The sequence below is a fragment of the Bos javanicus genome, chromosome 20 (assembly GCF_032452875.1).
Source record: "Bos javanicus breed banteng chromosome 20, ARS-OSU_banteng_1.0, whole genome shotgun sequence".
NCBI classification, from domain to species: Eukaryota; Metazoa; Chordata; class Mammalia; order Artiodactyla; family Bovidae; genus Bos; species Bos javanicus.
Genome location: NC_083887.1, coordinates 28155135 through 28171665, shown reverse-complemented (window position 1 = coordinate 28171665; position 16531 = coordinate 28155135).

The following is a 16531-nucleotide window of genomic DNA, read 5'->3' as shown; positions in this document are numbered from 1 at the left end:
ATTTCAAGTTCCATCAAGAAATACAGAATTCAAACAAAACATTTTTGTACATTATATATGTATATATATATATGCTCTATTTATAAACCCACTGGCATGGTATCAACTGGAGCATCTCAAATGAACTGTCCCAACTTCTCTAAGCATTCTGACTTGATTAGTAATTGGAAATTGATTGTTAAAGCACCACTTTTTATAAAATGCACTTCATTAACTGAATAAGATATTAGTCCATAAATAAATACTGTTCTCTAAACACTTTAGTAGTAAATATTTGTGAAGAGCTAAGTTTATATTTTCATAATAAATATTTTACTTATGTTACCTTTATAGCTGTGAAACCATAGATAACAGATTTCTGTTTTTTAGGTTTGATTTCAGTCACTCTAGAAATATTTGTTAAGAGTTTGTACCTTGATGGTCAGTATAAGGAACAGAGAGGATTAGATTTTGTGTTGACCTCATGGAGCTTTCAATCTATTTGGAAAATGAAAACACACTTTTGGAAATAATTCATTTATAGCCCAAAGTCAGTGATGCTGAATGGGAACCACCAACAATACAGGCAACAATGGAGGAGATGGCTTGGGAGATCTGTGGGCATGAGGACAATTAATAGTCTGTCTCCTATCTGAGGACAAAATCTTTAAAACAAAGATAGAAGGAAAGCGGGTATAAGACATAAAGTAGGCTTACAGATGAAAGACTTGAGTGAAGCTACACAAGCTCCTAAATACTTTGGTTTGTTGAAATAAAAACTGCAATCCAAATGGCATTTTGATCCTTTAATCCTTTGTTAATAGGACACTTAATCCTTAAATTAGTGTTGATGAGTAGTGTACTACTAATTTCCATTTACTTATTCACCACTTTTTCATAATCTTTCTGTAACAAAGTTACAATGATTTGCTTTTATATCTGCTTTTGCTTTGTTGTAGATAATATGTATATCAAAAAGCACTTAACTGCTTTTGAGTGTTTAGTTTCGGATTGCTCAACCAAATTTTTAATGATTATCTTTTTGACTTCATGGCTCAGTCTTACTGACTGCTGAAGCTGTCATTCTCTCTGACAGGGAATGACATTTCTCCTCATAGGAATGTTGCTGGCAAGAGTGTTGTTCTGCATTCCGGGTTAACTAAGTAAAAGTTATACAGGCCACTTTTTTTGAAAGCCAGTGTTGAGAATTCGCTGAATAGTTGGCCTCTATCTCCGTTCCCAACTTCCAGGTCCCTTTTTAAAAATATTTCAAATAGTAGTCATTTGTAACTTGTATCTAAAAAGGCTGAAAATTTCAAAGATACCAAATATGTATACATAGTTTTAAAATCATGTATTCTGGAGTTTCAGATAAGAGTAATTTTTAGTTAGATAAGTTTTGCTTTATGTAGCTGTTGATAGTTTAGAAAGCACTTATCTCATTTTTTCATCAACATAACTGTAAAATGTGTTAGCAGATATGTTTATCTTGTGTAGATGAGAACTTAAACACCTTGCCAAAGGGATCCCTAGGCTCCAAACCTAGGATAAGCGTTTCTTAATTTCATCTTTGTGCTCTTTCTAATAAATCATGTTTATTACGGTTGAGGTCCTCACTTGGCAAAATGGATAGCAAATGTAAGAATCATAGCAGATTCCCAGGAAGAGTTAGTAAAGAGTTAAGTCTGGTTGCTTTGAAGAGTTCTGTCAAGGAATTGTTCAGTACAATAACACAGGCTGGGTGGTGTGGTTTTATTCTGGAGAATCTGGAAGGAAAGAAACCTGCACTTGACTGCCATGGAAAAATCATTGTCAACCCTTGTGACCTCATGAAAGTGGAGATTTGGAAGCATGCTGGCAGCTGTATTCAGAAGGATTTCAGAGAAGGCAGAAAGCAAGAAACATTGAATGTCGGTTTTAGTAATACTGACAGGTACAAAAGCTTGTAGATAAGGAACGGAGAAAAAGAATGGGTAGAAGAAATGGAGAGGATTTAGGGAAAAGCAATAAATTAGGAAATAAGCAACTAAATGTGTATGTTAGAGATAACTTGATATAAACTGAGGACAATTTTCCCCTCAACTTTGTATTGGAGATCATTTAAAATTCTCCAAGTCTTTTTAGTATTCAGGAAAGAGAGGACTACCTGAAGACAATGGCCTCTCAATGTGCTCTACACAAAGCCTAAAAACACACATTTAGCCAAGTGAAGGGGAACTGTAGGGGAGGGACCATAAAGGGACATGTTTGCAAATACACTTCACCTCCTCCTGTCAAAGCAGGCTTGCTAAACACTAAGATCTGTAAGAGACTGGTGGCAGGAGTTTGGTTAAGTTTTGTCTGTTATGATGTGACTTATCATTTCCCAGGAAATGGCAACTCACTCAGTATTCTTGCCTCATGGACGGAGGAGCCTGGCAGGCTACAGTTCACGGGGTCGCAAAGACTGAGTGACTGAGCTCAAGTCCATCAAATTGTTAAGTTGTGTGTGTGTGTGTGTGTGTGTGTGTGTGTGTTCAATGCATTGTAACATAGGCAACACTGAAGACTCGTCACTCAGGATGGTGGCCTCTTACTCTTCACACTCTGCTTGGGGGACGCTGTCCGCCATGAATGACTCAGCTCCCACTTGTTGTCTGATGACTTCTAAACAGCTCTTGTTCCTGCCTCTCCCCTGAATTCAAATTCATATAATCAAATACTGCCAGACAAACACTTCTTCCTCGGTGCTCCTAGGATACCTCAGATAAACTCTCACCAGTATCCCCACCCCGCACCCCCACCATTCTCTCCTCTTGTACTCCTCTCCAAAAATCAATCAACACCATCCACCTGTTGACTCAAACCAGGAGGCAGGGTGTCCACTATTCCCTCCTGTCACTCAGTCCCCACCAATCAATATCCAGATCATTTTAATTCCCCTTTATGATTGTCTTGAGTGCATTCAATTTTCTTGGTCTCTTCTGTGGCTTCTTTTGTTAACTTTTATGTGAGTTATGTCAATATCTTCCTGTGATTCTCCTTGACTGAATCTGAGACCCTCTCCCTGGAACAGACATTGAACTTGCAAATATGAGCACAGCCTATGACTGTTAATATTCTGAATGTTAGACATGTATGTTAGTAAAGAGACACTGCCTCAAATCTCACGTGCCCAGATGCAGGAATTAACTAAGGGTTAACTCAGTGCACAACAGACTCTCCTACATTTGGTCCCTACTAAATAGGCTACTAGATACATATGTTTAAATTTATTGAAGTATAGTTGACTTATAATGTGTTAATTTCTGCTATACATCAAAGTCATCCAATTACACATATATATACTCTTTTTCATATTTTTTCCATTACAGTTTATTACAGGATATTGAGTATAGTAGGCTTCCCAGGTGGCACAGTGGTAAAGAACCCACCTGCCAGTGCAGGAGACACAGGATATGTGGGTTTGATCTTCGGGTAGAGAAGATCCTCTGGAGAAGGGAATGGCTACCACGCCAGTTTTCTTGCCTGGAGAATTCTATGGACAGAGGAGCCTGGCGGGTTACAGTCCATGAGGCTGCAAAGAATCAGACACGACTGAGCACACAGACACACTTGTGTCTTCCCACATACCACACCATTGATATAGTTCTCTGTGCTATGCAGTAGAACCTTATATATTAATATCACAACTGTCTTGACACCCTTACATAATGCTAAAGTGAATGTGATCTTCCTAAAATGCAAATCTGAATTTAAAAACCCTTATCATTTAAAGAAATAAAAACTTCTGGCTCCCTGTTTCCCTCTTCCTTCTCCAGCCTCATTGTTCACCACCATCCCTGGGATACTTACACTCGGCCACCCTGAGTGATTTGCAGTCCAGAGGATAGCCCAAAGCTACTCATCTCCTGTTACAGGCTTTTTCTCTCTGCCTAAGACAGCCTGACTCCCTGTCTCCAATTCTTACTCCTTGGCCCTCAATCTGTTTTCACTTCTTTCAAAACCTCCTCTTGTACTCCCAGTCTGGACCAGATGTTTCTTCTAAATATCCCCAGAGTGTCTGACCATCACTCAGTTGTCTCACTCAACATACAGTGAAAAGGTATATTGATTTGTTTGCTTCTTTCTCCTGGTCACCCTTCCTCTATGCTACCAGGCACAGATTATTTCCACTACCTAGTAAGTGTTTGGCACTTAGTAGGCACACAAAAAAGTAAATCATAAATGTCTATCTGATGAAAATGGCCTTCAAACAACATGATGTTAAAGTCAAAAAAAATAGGTACACAAACTGTTTCCAGTACTGGGTTAAGTGTCACTTAATAGGCACACAAAAAAAGTAAATTATAAATGTCTATCTGATGAAGGCGGGGCTTCCCAGGTGGTGCTAGCAGTAAAGAGCCTGCCTGCCAATGCAGGAGACATGAGATGCGGCTTCAATCCCTAGGTCAGGAAGATGCCCTGGAGAAGGGCATGGCAACCCACTCCAGTATTCTTGCCTGGAGAATTCCATGGACAGAGGAGCCTGCCGGGCTACAGTCCACAGAGTTGCACAGAGTCAGACACAACTGAAGCAACTTGGCGCACACACACACACACACGTCTGATGAGGGTGGTCTTCCAATAAAGTGACACTAAAACCAAAAATGTCTTATAATTGGCACATGATATTCATAAATGTATACAACTACCCAACAGAGGGACTATAACAAACCAAAGCTAGCATCGTCATCACCCTGGGCTCCAGCTCCATCACCTGCAGAAAATGGAGAAATCCCTAGATGTGGGCTTCCCTGCTGGCTCAGATGGTTAAGAATCTGCCTGCAATGCAGAAGACCCAAGTTTGATTCCTGGGTTGGGAAGATCCACTGGAGAAGGAAATGGCTACCCACTCTAGCATCCCTGCCTGGAGAATTCCATGCACAGAGGAGCCTAGTGAGCTACAGTCCATGGGGTCACAAAGAGTTGGACACAACTGAACGATTAACACATTTGAGATGTGGGTAACATATTCTCTGTCACTCTTGAGTTATGAATTTTCATCTTCCCATTATTCATCTTAACTTTGGAGCAAGCAATACTTGGATTGAAAGGTCATTTTGTGGGCCAGAATGAAACATATAACTGGATACCTACAAAGTTATAATTTTAATGTCAGTAATTTGCATAACCAAAGGATCATTGCTTTGCTAAATAATTACCTTAAATAATGAGCTTCCTTAGCATATTTAAGAGTTCATTTACAGGTCATTAACTACTTGGCATACAAGGAATAGAAATGCTTTAGGCTAAAGTACTAATATTCATTACCAATAAAAATAAATTATTGATAGAATTAAGTATATCTATAATTATAAGTCAATGAGGAAGTAAAGTTCTTTCCAGAGGAATTGCATTTTTCCTACATGGTATAAATTGCAACAAACTTGAATTTTATTACACATTCTTAATACCCTGTGACATCTAACTTAATTTTTGCAGCTGTGTAATTGGGAACATTTCTATTCTTTATGTGTTTCCTGGTTAACTTCTGGGATACATATTCTTAATAGTTGTAGGCTTACAGCCTAGTCAATATTCTAGTTCTAATATGCAGCAGCCATATTAGTATAGCTTTCTGCTATTTATTATTTGGAATCTTTTTTCTTGCATTTCTGCCTATTGCAAATCTACCCATAATTCAAGGCTAAGCTCATATACCTTGAAATACATGAATACTTTCTGGATCATCCAGCCATAAACCATGTCTCCCTGCTCCAAAGACCTGCAGTACTTTATAGTTTTGGAGAACTGACATAGTGACCACTGCTTCTGGGTCTTTTTGTATAAAAATTGCATTCCTAAACATGATACTCTACCTACTATCATCAATAATCTTTCTTTGCTAATGTGCTTAATTTCGTAAACTTTACCTATTAAACTTTCAGTGTTTAATTTTTTTAAAACCTTGTAATTAAATACTATTTACATTTTAATTAATATTATTGAAAAAGAGTGAATTCAACCAGTTTGGACTGAAGGTGATCACAGTCCATTTCTTTCATACCTTATCCACTTCTGCTACCCAACAGGCTGTTTGGAGGGAAGTAACAGGGCAGACTCATCATTTATTACCATAGATAGTGTAATAATTATTGTTATATGTAGTATAATAATTTAATGAATAAGAGATCCACAACTTTCTTTCCATCCTTTTTATGGGAGTTTCCTTAATTTATTGAAAGTGAAAAGGATTGTTCATGCATTAAACATAAGGCAAAATATTAAGCTGCATAGAGACATTCGAAAAGCATCACACAAGTGCGTGATTCACTTTTTAGTATACAAAAGTTCTAAAAAGTATGTGTAATCCAACATGAATTTTCTTAAACATACTGATTTGTTTCATAATGTTGTCTGATTGACATCTGTTTACAGGGATTGGGAATGCTATTTCAGCTTGGATAATTCTACCGATGAGGGTTTGGAAGCGTGCACCCTCATATTTCCCATCAGAATAGCAGTGCTGAGGGCTCACTGACCACCTTGTTTCTGTTCAAGACTACCTTCAGTCTCACTCACTCAGTTGAAAACCATCTTTCTTCTCCATTACATTAAATCAGTCTCCAAAAACTGTCAAATTTCCTTCCAAAATACTCCTCTGTACTGCTACAGTCAGAGAAGGCAATGGCACCCCACTCCAGTACTCTTGCCTGGAAAATCCCATGGACGGAGGAGCCTGGAGGGCTGCAGTCCACAGGGTCGCTGAGGGTCAGACACGACTGAGTGACTTCACTTTCACTTTTCACTCTCATGCATTGGAGAAGGAAATGGCAACCCACTCCAGTGTTCTTGCCTGGAGAATCCCAGGGACGGGGGAGCCTGGTGGGCTGCCGTCTATGGGGTCGTGCAGAGTCGGACACGACTGAAGTGACTTAGCAGCAGCAGCAGCACTGTTACAGTACTTGTCAACCCTATTACCTTCATTTATCTCTTCAAAACACTTTTTTTTTAAGTCCATGGTATGTATCAGACTCTGTGACAGGTCTCTAGACGCTCATCTTTCATCTTCAAGAAGTGGTTGCTGTCTACAATCTACAGTCTTTAAGAGAGTGCATATAGAAGGAGTTACAACCCGGGATGTTGCATGATGTAGTGACGTGGAAAGAAACCTCTCACTGGGCCTTGAAAACATCTTTGTCAGGGTACTCCCCTGCTCAGAGATCCTGTGGTTTCTCAATACTTTGCAGGTCACACATCCTCACACAGCATCAGCCCTCCATGAAGAAACCAAACAGTTCCCATCTTTATTTATATATCACAAAATTTACATCTTTGATTACACTGTTTCTCTTTGATCCAAATCACTCTACCCTTCCCTACTGTCAGATCAATTGGCCTTAATTCTCCTTTCTTAAAATTCTCAGAGGAAATCCTCTCTCTTCAGATACAGTCTCTTTCTTGTGTACAATTTCATAGCCACTAACTTGAACATTTCTTGTGGTTTCCATCACATCCTGCTCCAAGTAACAGCACCAAACTTACCTCATTTCTTCCACTAGAATGGAACCACCTCCAAATAAAAAAATGTTTATATTTATTTTTGGTATCCTCCACCACCCTGAGCAAGTGAGCAGCAAATATTTTTGAATAAACAAGAAATATAATGCACAGATATTGCAGGCAAAGCAGACACTTCCTTCAATGATTTCTGCCATTCTACTCATGGGGCTTCCCAGGTAGCTCAGTGGTAAAGAATCTACCTGCCAACACAGGACACTGAGACACAGGTTTGATCCCTGGGTCAGGAAGATCCCCTGCAGGAGGAAATGACAACCCACTACAGTACTCCTGATTGGAAAATCCCATGGGCAGAGAGGAGCCTGGTGGGCTGCAGCCCACAGAGTCACAAAGAGTTGAACACAACTGAGCAACTCAGAACCCACTCCATGGGTACCAAACTATAAACTAAGGGAAAATAATATATCTAAACCTCGTTTTGCAAATTCACTATAAGAAGATGGTGACGGTTGTCAAATAGAAACTGGAAATTCCTTCTGGGAAAAAGGAAAATAATTGAACCTCATCTTGGGATCCTAATTATTTGCTGTTTCCTAATTTGTTTTGAAAATGCAGTTGCCATGATATGTTTTTATTAAAATCTGGTTCTCACATCTAATAGAGGGGCTTCCCTGGTGGCTCAGATGGTAAAGAATCTGCCTACAATGCAGGAGACCTGGTTTCAATTCCGGAGTTGGGAAGATCCCTTGGAGGAGGGCATGGCAACCCACTCCAGTATTCTTGCCTGGAGAATCCCCATGGACAGAGGCGCCTGGAGGGCTACAGTCCTTGGGGTCACAAAGAGTCGGACACGACTGAGCGACTAAGCACACACACAATAGTAGAGTGAGAATTTCAGCAGCACCATCCAGAGGATAGGAGGGGACTTGAGGGACTGGCAGCCAGTGGGGTGGCCAGGGAAAGAGTGAGGGTGGGAGAAGGCACCAGCAGGGGAGGTCCCAAAAGCACCACAGGCATTTCCTGGGCTCACATCACAGCCTGGCCAGGCTTGGCAGGATGAGTGTGGCTGCTGGCTACAGAAATGCAGAGTATGAAAATGAAAAGCAGAGTAAACCATGAAGACTCTTTCCCTTAGAGCTGTGTAGACTCCAGTTTCCATGTTGGCGCCCCTCCTCCTTAGCCATAAACTTCCTGTTTTAACCTCGGGATGAAATTCCCAGGATATTCCTGAGCACACAAGATGTCTCCTTTGACACATTAGATGAAGTTACTTCACTCTATTCATGGAACTACTTTTTTTTCTGTAGGGGAAAAAAAGGGGGTGGTTGCTGAGAAGGGGTTCTTAATAAGCTAAAGTCCTTTTACACAATTGGGAAAACCCTCAGAAAGCCTGGGAAGATTAGCCTTGTGTTGTGTTTTGTTTTGTTTTCAATTGACATGTGGTGCGGAGGTGAGCATAACACCTTGCATTCATTGCACAGCCAACAGGGGAAAGGAGCCCAGGTCAAAATGACAGGGAAAGTAAGAAAGCTAGGAGGTCTTGGGCATAATCTTGGTTCTGAAACCAAGAAGAATCAGTTCAGTTCAGTCGCGTAGTCTTGTCTGACTCTTTGCAACCCCATAGACCCCATGGACCAAGAAGAAGAAGAAGAGAAAATTGTTTCTCAGCCCTCTAGCTAAAGGACTCATATCAATCCTGACTCTGTCCCACACATTTCTTATGCTATGATTTATAAACAAGATTCAACTTTGGTTTAAATGTTTGGTAACTTACCTGTTTTTTTTTTTTTTTTTCCTGTAGCTCTGCTGGTATTATTTCTTTCAGGTCGTCTAGCTATTCAAGTCAAACAATATATGTTTCCATTCATCTGCTGTTTTTCATATTATTTATCCAATGAAATAAACATTTTCCTCAGTGTGACTAAAACTGCACTTTTACCCACATTTCATCTCCACAACCACATTTCAAATCATACCTGTTGATGTATTTTCAAAAACCTCAGTCTGGAAGGTGAGAGGTGAAAGGTTGGCCCGTGGGGTTGTGATATGGTTGACAAGCTGTCATCCTCTTAGGACCTGCAGACAAAAGGCAGCAACGTGAGCACAGTGTAGGAATCCAGGTAACCGTGATGTTCTATGTAACCACCAACAGACCTCACAACAGACATCAAAGTGAAAAGGTTTAAAGGCAGTGGCAGGCACTGACATTTGACAAAGATGGCCAAGGCAAGAAGTTAAATATTAAGTCCAATCTATAAGATATCAACTTCTCTTCACAACAGAACTATCTCGTGTGTTCAATTTACCAAAGAAAACCTGTAATTCATTTATTAGCACTCTATTTTCTCAGAAAGTGCAAAATGGGGTCCTGGGCAAAGTATACACTGGATACTCTGAATGAATTAAACTGTTTCTTTCCTGGAATTTCTATATAATTTCTATATAAGGTCCTGCATAATTTGACTTCTATCAATTCAGCCTTATGTCCCCTATTCCTACTTTCCAGTGCCCCAAATTTAGCCATTATTTTTTTTCTCATGTCCCTCCAGCCCATCACAAGCCTGTCTACTCACCTGGGGACCACAGATTTCTCCCTTTGCTTAGAAGTTTCTCTTCCTCTGACTCTTAGGTACCAGTCAACTCTAACCCACTCTCTGCAGGCCCAAGCTAAGCTCCACCTTCTCCATGAACTCTTTCCAGAGTGTGTTAAGAGGTGCTTCTTAAGTTATTTTTTGTCTCCCTAATACTTTGTAAAGATCCAGGGAGGAAAAAAAATATTATTTATTCTTCAAATTTCTAAAATGTTTAGCATATCAGTTCAGTTCAGTCACTCAGTCGTGTCCGACTCTTTGTGACCCCATGAATCGCAGCACTCCAGGCCTCCCTGTCCATCACCAACTCCTGGAGTTCACTCAAACTCACGTCCATCGAGTCGGTGATGCCATCTCATCCTCTGTCATCCCCTTCTCCTCCTGCCCCCAATCCCTCTCAGCATCAGAGTCTTTTCCAATGAGTCAACTCTTCGCATGAGGTGGCCAAAGTACTGGAGTTTCAGCTTTAGCATCAGTCCTTCCAAAGAACACCCAGGACTGATCTCCTTTAGAATGGACTGGTTGGATCTCCTTGCAGTCCAAGGGACTCTCAAGAGTCTTCTCCAACACCACAGTTCAAAAGCATATAGCAAGTGCTAAATTAAAAAATTATTGAATAGGCAAACTGAATTGCCCAGTTAACTGAACATGAAGAGAAGAGAATGAAAAGGTTAGGGTTTGAGGAAGGCATCCATATATACTTTTGTTTAGAGTTATCTCATTAATGTAGTTATTAATTTACACTGATGTCTCTGTATCTTCTGAGGCAAAGGCCCTAGAATTATTCATCTGTCTTGTGTATCTGAGTCCATGGTCTGCTACAGAGTAGATGCTCAATATACCTTTGTTAATGAGCAAGTTACTTGGTGCAGAGTGAATTAATGAGTGAAAACAGCAAGAGCCTCTAAGCAGTACCTACTCGAGCTTCTCAGGGAATTATGTTTTGTGTTAAAAATTATCCTGTGGGCCTTAGGAGGAACACATCCTTGGACCAGCAAGGATAGTTAGATTTGAGTGCCTGGAGGAAGGAGGAGACAGAGTTCTACTAACCAAGGGGACTCACATGAGGTCTCCCATGAGAGTAGAAACAGTGTGTAAGCATGAGAAGAGTATAGTTTCCTGTTAATTTTGTTCTCTTTAGAGGTCTTCATTTGTGTCTTGCTTTGGCACTCTCCATCCACTTTAAATTTCTCCTTCTCATCTCTGTATTCTCTTATCTTCTCCACTCTCCCTTTTGAACTCCCAGTATTCCTAAAATGCAAACTGAGGATGGACAGGCAGTGAGAAAGACAAGAGACATCCTAGAGGCTGAGATACAGTACACATTTTCCCTGATTGAATGAATCTGGGCTGAAATTAGGGCATTTACTGAGGGAATAGTGTAAGCAACTTGAGACATTCCACTGTATTTTAATATCTCTAAAAAACTTAAGTAGTTACTGTGCTCAGGTTCTTCACTGGGCACTTTGTGGATAAAAAGGGGAAGATGCCTCAATCCTTGCCCTGCAGGTATGTATTAATGAGTGATGATGATGCTTACCTATACTACATACAAGGCATTGTTCTCACTTCATTTAGTTCTCACCATAACATTTGAGGTTGATCCCATTATTATGCCCATTTTACGATTGGAACACTGAAGCAGAAAGACACAGGAATTTGGCCAAGGTCACATTTCAGTGAATTGACAGAACCAAGGCCATCCAACTCTAACTCAGATGCTTAACTGCTCTGTGATTTTGTCTCTCTTACCCGCTGATCAGCACAATTCCAAGCACAGGATCAATATGCCAAAATGTTTGCTAAACTAAATCACTTCCTATACAGTGTTTACGAAATCTATGCACTTTGAACTAATGTTGTTGGCATTTATAATGGCCCAGGAAAAGACCTTCACCATTGAGAGGATCCTTATAGAAGTGAGAAGAACAGCTGCTGATATAAATGCTTTGCACAACACTTTGAGAATTTTGCCAACAAGTTCAGCAGAATCCTGGCAAAGTCTGCTCCAGAAGAGCTTGAGGTCAGTTCCAGTGCCCTCTCCCTTGCCCAAGCTGCCAACAGTAAATCTAACTGCTCTGCTTACAGAACGTTGAGTGTGGCATCTGCCAGAAGAGCTCCCAGGACAGGCTGTGTCCTGCAGATACAATAGAACAAGGTGTAGCCCTGGGAACTCTGCTCAATATTCTGTAATCATCTAAATGGGGAAACAATTTGAAAAAGAATAGATACATGTATATGTATAACTGAATCACTTTGCTATATACCTGAAACTAACACAACATTGCTAATCAACTCTACTGCAAGAAAGATTTTTTAAAAATGGAACAAAACCCAGAAATGTTCACAATTCATATCTCCTGGAATAGAGTGATCTTGATAATCCTCAGGACTCTAAAGCCTTCAAATGGTATCAGATTTATGAGGTCCACAGCAAATACCAGAGAAAACACAGTCTATAATAGGAATCATAGATTCCCACGTGGGAAGTAAATCTGGTATTAAGAGAGAAAGCTGCCACCCAAAGTATTTTCTCATGAAGTTGTTGGTCGGTTATGGAGGAAACCATGGGATCATAAAGATGATTTATTCCAAATTATTTTTTCATTCATCAATTAAGGCATTCAAAATGTAAACTGGCCACCTAATATGTGCAGTTACTACGTGAGGAGTTACAAATACAGTGGTGTAGCATTGGGTTGGCCAAAAAGTTCATTTGGGTTTTTCCATAACATCTATGGAAAAACCCAAATTTTTTTAAAAACTCAATACAATGAATGTCTCATATATTCATGAGGACAGTGAAATGCAGTTTTTTTATTTTTGTTTTTGTTTTTGTTTTTTACCTCTGGGCCAGTCCTGGGCATCTTGGCCTTGAGATCCACTCTGCACTCTTCCACTGCTCTGCATTGCAAGAGGAGCTGAACCGACTGCATTTCTCATGCTCCTGCATAGCCACCTTCCAGATGGACTTGGATAAAGAAAATCAAAACAAGAGATTGGGGAATAGAAGAAGGGAGAAGACAGGGTCTGTCTCCCTCCATTTGTTCTCTGGTGGCCTCTCCAGCAGAATTTTCTCCTTCAGGGCTCCAACTGGCTCCTGCAGTGCAGGCTAACTGTTATTATTAATCTCTGGACCGCTTCCTCAGGCCTTGTTTGGATTCTAATCTCCTTCATCACTGGAGTAACTAATACCCTGCATTAAATACTCCCTGTTGTAAATACTCAAAGCATTTTCTATCCCAGACCCTGACTAATACAAATGCTGTATTTGCTGTGAATAGAATGAGCCTCACACATATTTATTGCTCAATATTTGTTAAAAGAATAAATGAATTAATGAGGGAAGATAAATACATTATGGATTATTATAATATATACATTAAAATGTATATATTATACGTTACATTACTTACAGATTTATTATATTATATATTATATTATATAAAAGTTATGACCAACCTAGATAGCATATTGAAAAGCAGAGACATTACCTTGCCAACAAAGGTCCGTTTAGTCAAGGCTATGGTTTTTCCAATGGTCATGTATGGATGTGAGAGTTGGACTGTGAAGAAATCTGAGTGCCAAAGAATTGATGCTTTTGAACTGTGGTGTTAGAGAAGCCTCTTGAGAATCCCTTGGACTGCAAGGAGATCCAACCAGTCCATTCTGAAGGAGATCAGCCCTGGGTGTTCTTTGGAAGGAATGATGCTAAAGCTGAAACTCCAGTACTTTGGCCACCTCATGCGAAGAGTTGACTCATTGGAAAAGACTCTGATGCTGGGAGAGACTGGGGGCAGGAGGAGAAGGGGACATCAGAGGATGAGATGGCTGGATGGCATCACCGACTCTATGGACATGAGTTTGAGTGAACTCCAGGAGATGGTGATGGACAGGGAGGCCTGGTGTGCTGTGATTCATGGTGTCGCAAAGAGTTGGACACAACTTAGTGACTGAACTGAACTGATATTATATATATATATTATGTATGGGCTTCTCAGGTGGTGCTACTGGTAAAGAACCTGCCTGCCAATGCAGGAGACATTACGAGACACAAAGTCTATCTCTGGTTGGGAAGATGCCCTGGAGGAGGGCATGGCAACCCACTCCAATATTCTTGCCTGGAGGATACTATAGACAGAGGAGACTGGCGGGCTACAGTCCATAGGGAATACACATTGTACTGTATATATACACTTTATATTATATATTATAGTATATACATTAAAGATGATAAAATGGATATGCACTACAGGAATACAAAAGAAAAAATTTCTTGGTGTGTTTGAGAGTTTAGGGAAATTGAATTTTAAAGGAGAAATTTTCAGCTCAATAGTAAGGAATGTGCTTTCCAAGAATCAGAAACCACGTGAATAAAGACAAGAAGATAAGAAAGAAAGGTATGAGTATTTAGGGACCTATTTTGTATGTTTTTCAAGGGTTGGACATAAAATTGCTGTCTGAGAATTATGGAAGTTTAATTAAAAGATGATCAGATCTAAATTACAAAGAGCCTCACATGCAGACTAAGGAATTTGCCTTTATCATGAAGAATCATTGAAAAATTGAAAAAGAGAAAATTATATAAACAGACACACAAATTTGTTACCCTTGATATACCCTTTCTAAAACCAAAGGGAGCATTTAATGATTGCTTAGTTTCTACCTTCTTTGTTGTTTGTTTTTGTTGCAAAAAGCAACTGTTGCTAAAATATTTTATCTAGTTTAAAAATGATTTTCAGTGGCAGTAATGCTCCAGTCTAAAAACACCTTTGTGAATACTGATCGGTTGAGCCCCTCAGGGTCTGTGCAGCTCCATCACAATAAACATCACCACCTCTTGTTTTGTTTTTAACCACTGATGCATCATCTTATAATGTCAGAGGTGTGCTTCTCCACCGCCTGCCAGATGGCTGCAATGTGCCAATTGCCTAAAACTCCACGCACACAAAATGTCATGTACAGACTAGAATTATGTAGAGGTTGGAAAAGAAACCTCAGACTATCAGGAAGCAGTGGTTTTGCCATTATGTTAATCTGGAACCTTTGCTTAACTATACTGATTCTTGTAGCCCCAACTGCTGGAATAAACATCTGTGCCTTTTCACTTGTGCATCTCAAAGAATAAAAACAAATTATGATGATTGTGTTGCAGGAAGAGGGATCCCTTCCAGGGCTTGAAACTGGGCTTTTGTCTAACACTCAGAAATGAATTGTCCAAGGAGACACATGTGCTGACAAAGCAAGAGATTTTACTGGGAAAGGGCACCCAGGTGGAGAGCAGTAAGGTAAGGGAACCCAGGAGAACTGCTCTGCCACATGGCTCACAGTCTCAGGTTTTAGTTTCCAGATGGAATTAGTTTCCAGATTGTCTTTAGCCAATCATCCTTCCTGGTGGTGCATGCCTTGTTCAGCCAAGATGGATGCCAGCGAGGATTCTGGAAGGTGGTCGGACATGTGGTGTCTCCTTTTGACCTTTCCCGAACCCTTCTGGTTGGTGGTGGCTTATTAGTTCCGTGTTCCTTACCAGGACCTCCTGTCTGTAAAACAGCTCATGCAAATGGATACTATGGTGCCTGGCCAAGGTGGGTGGTTTCATTCAGTGTGCTTCCCCTAACAATTGGATCTGTGAAGTACAAAGATTCTATGGCCCCACCCTCATTCTTTGACCTTTAGATATGATTGGCTTAAATGCCTAGGCAAACACCCTGTGGAAATCCAAAGCTGGACTCAAGATACTTGCGGACTGCTCAGGTAAACAAGTCACCTTCACCTCCTGGATCCCAACATGCACTGTTTCTGTGTCCTACATGGTTATACTCAGACATGAAACTCAGCCGCTTTCTCATTTTCCCCACTTGCATTGAGGCAGGTACCACATTGCAATGCAAATGATCCCTATGTCAACATTAGCGAGTTCTTCCATCCTTCCAGCCTCTCTGTCTTTGGGTTTTCTCACGGGCTCTTCATTAGTTACCCAGCCACCATATATCAGTTCCCTCACCAGGATACCCAACAGGGAATTTAAATAATAAAATATACATCTTTTGAAATGATTACTTCTTTATTTTAGCTTATCCAACAAGTCTCATCTTAACTCCAACAACGAAGAAACTTCATAAAGAGGTTAAGTCAGCAAAAGGGGTTATAAGCAATTTTATCACTCAGGATATTGCTATGGCTTAAACATCCTCAGGTCCTAGGTTCTTGAGAATGGAATGAAAATGTTGGAGTGTCATTTCATTACAGCCAGGTGGGGGTAGGAAGTCCAGGTTCCCTACTCAGCTTCATAGACACCTGAGTAAGTGGACCTCTTCTTGCAGATTGAGCATTCTGGCTCCACAGTGGGTCTCTGTGGATGCTTCCCTGGCTGACAAAAGTAAGAGTACCTTGTAACTGCACCTTACAAGGCTGCTACTGAAACACTATAGAGAGGTTGTCCTCACGCCTCTGGCAATGATGAAAGTCCTCACGACTAG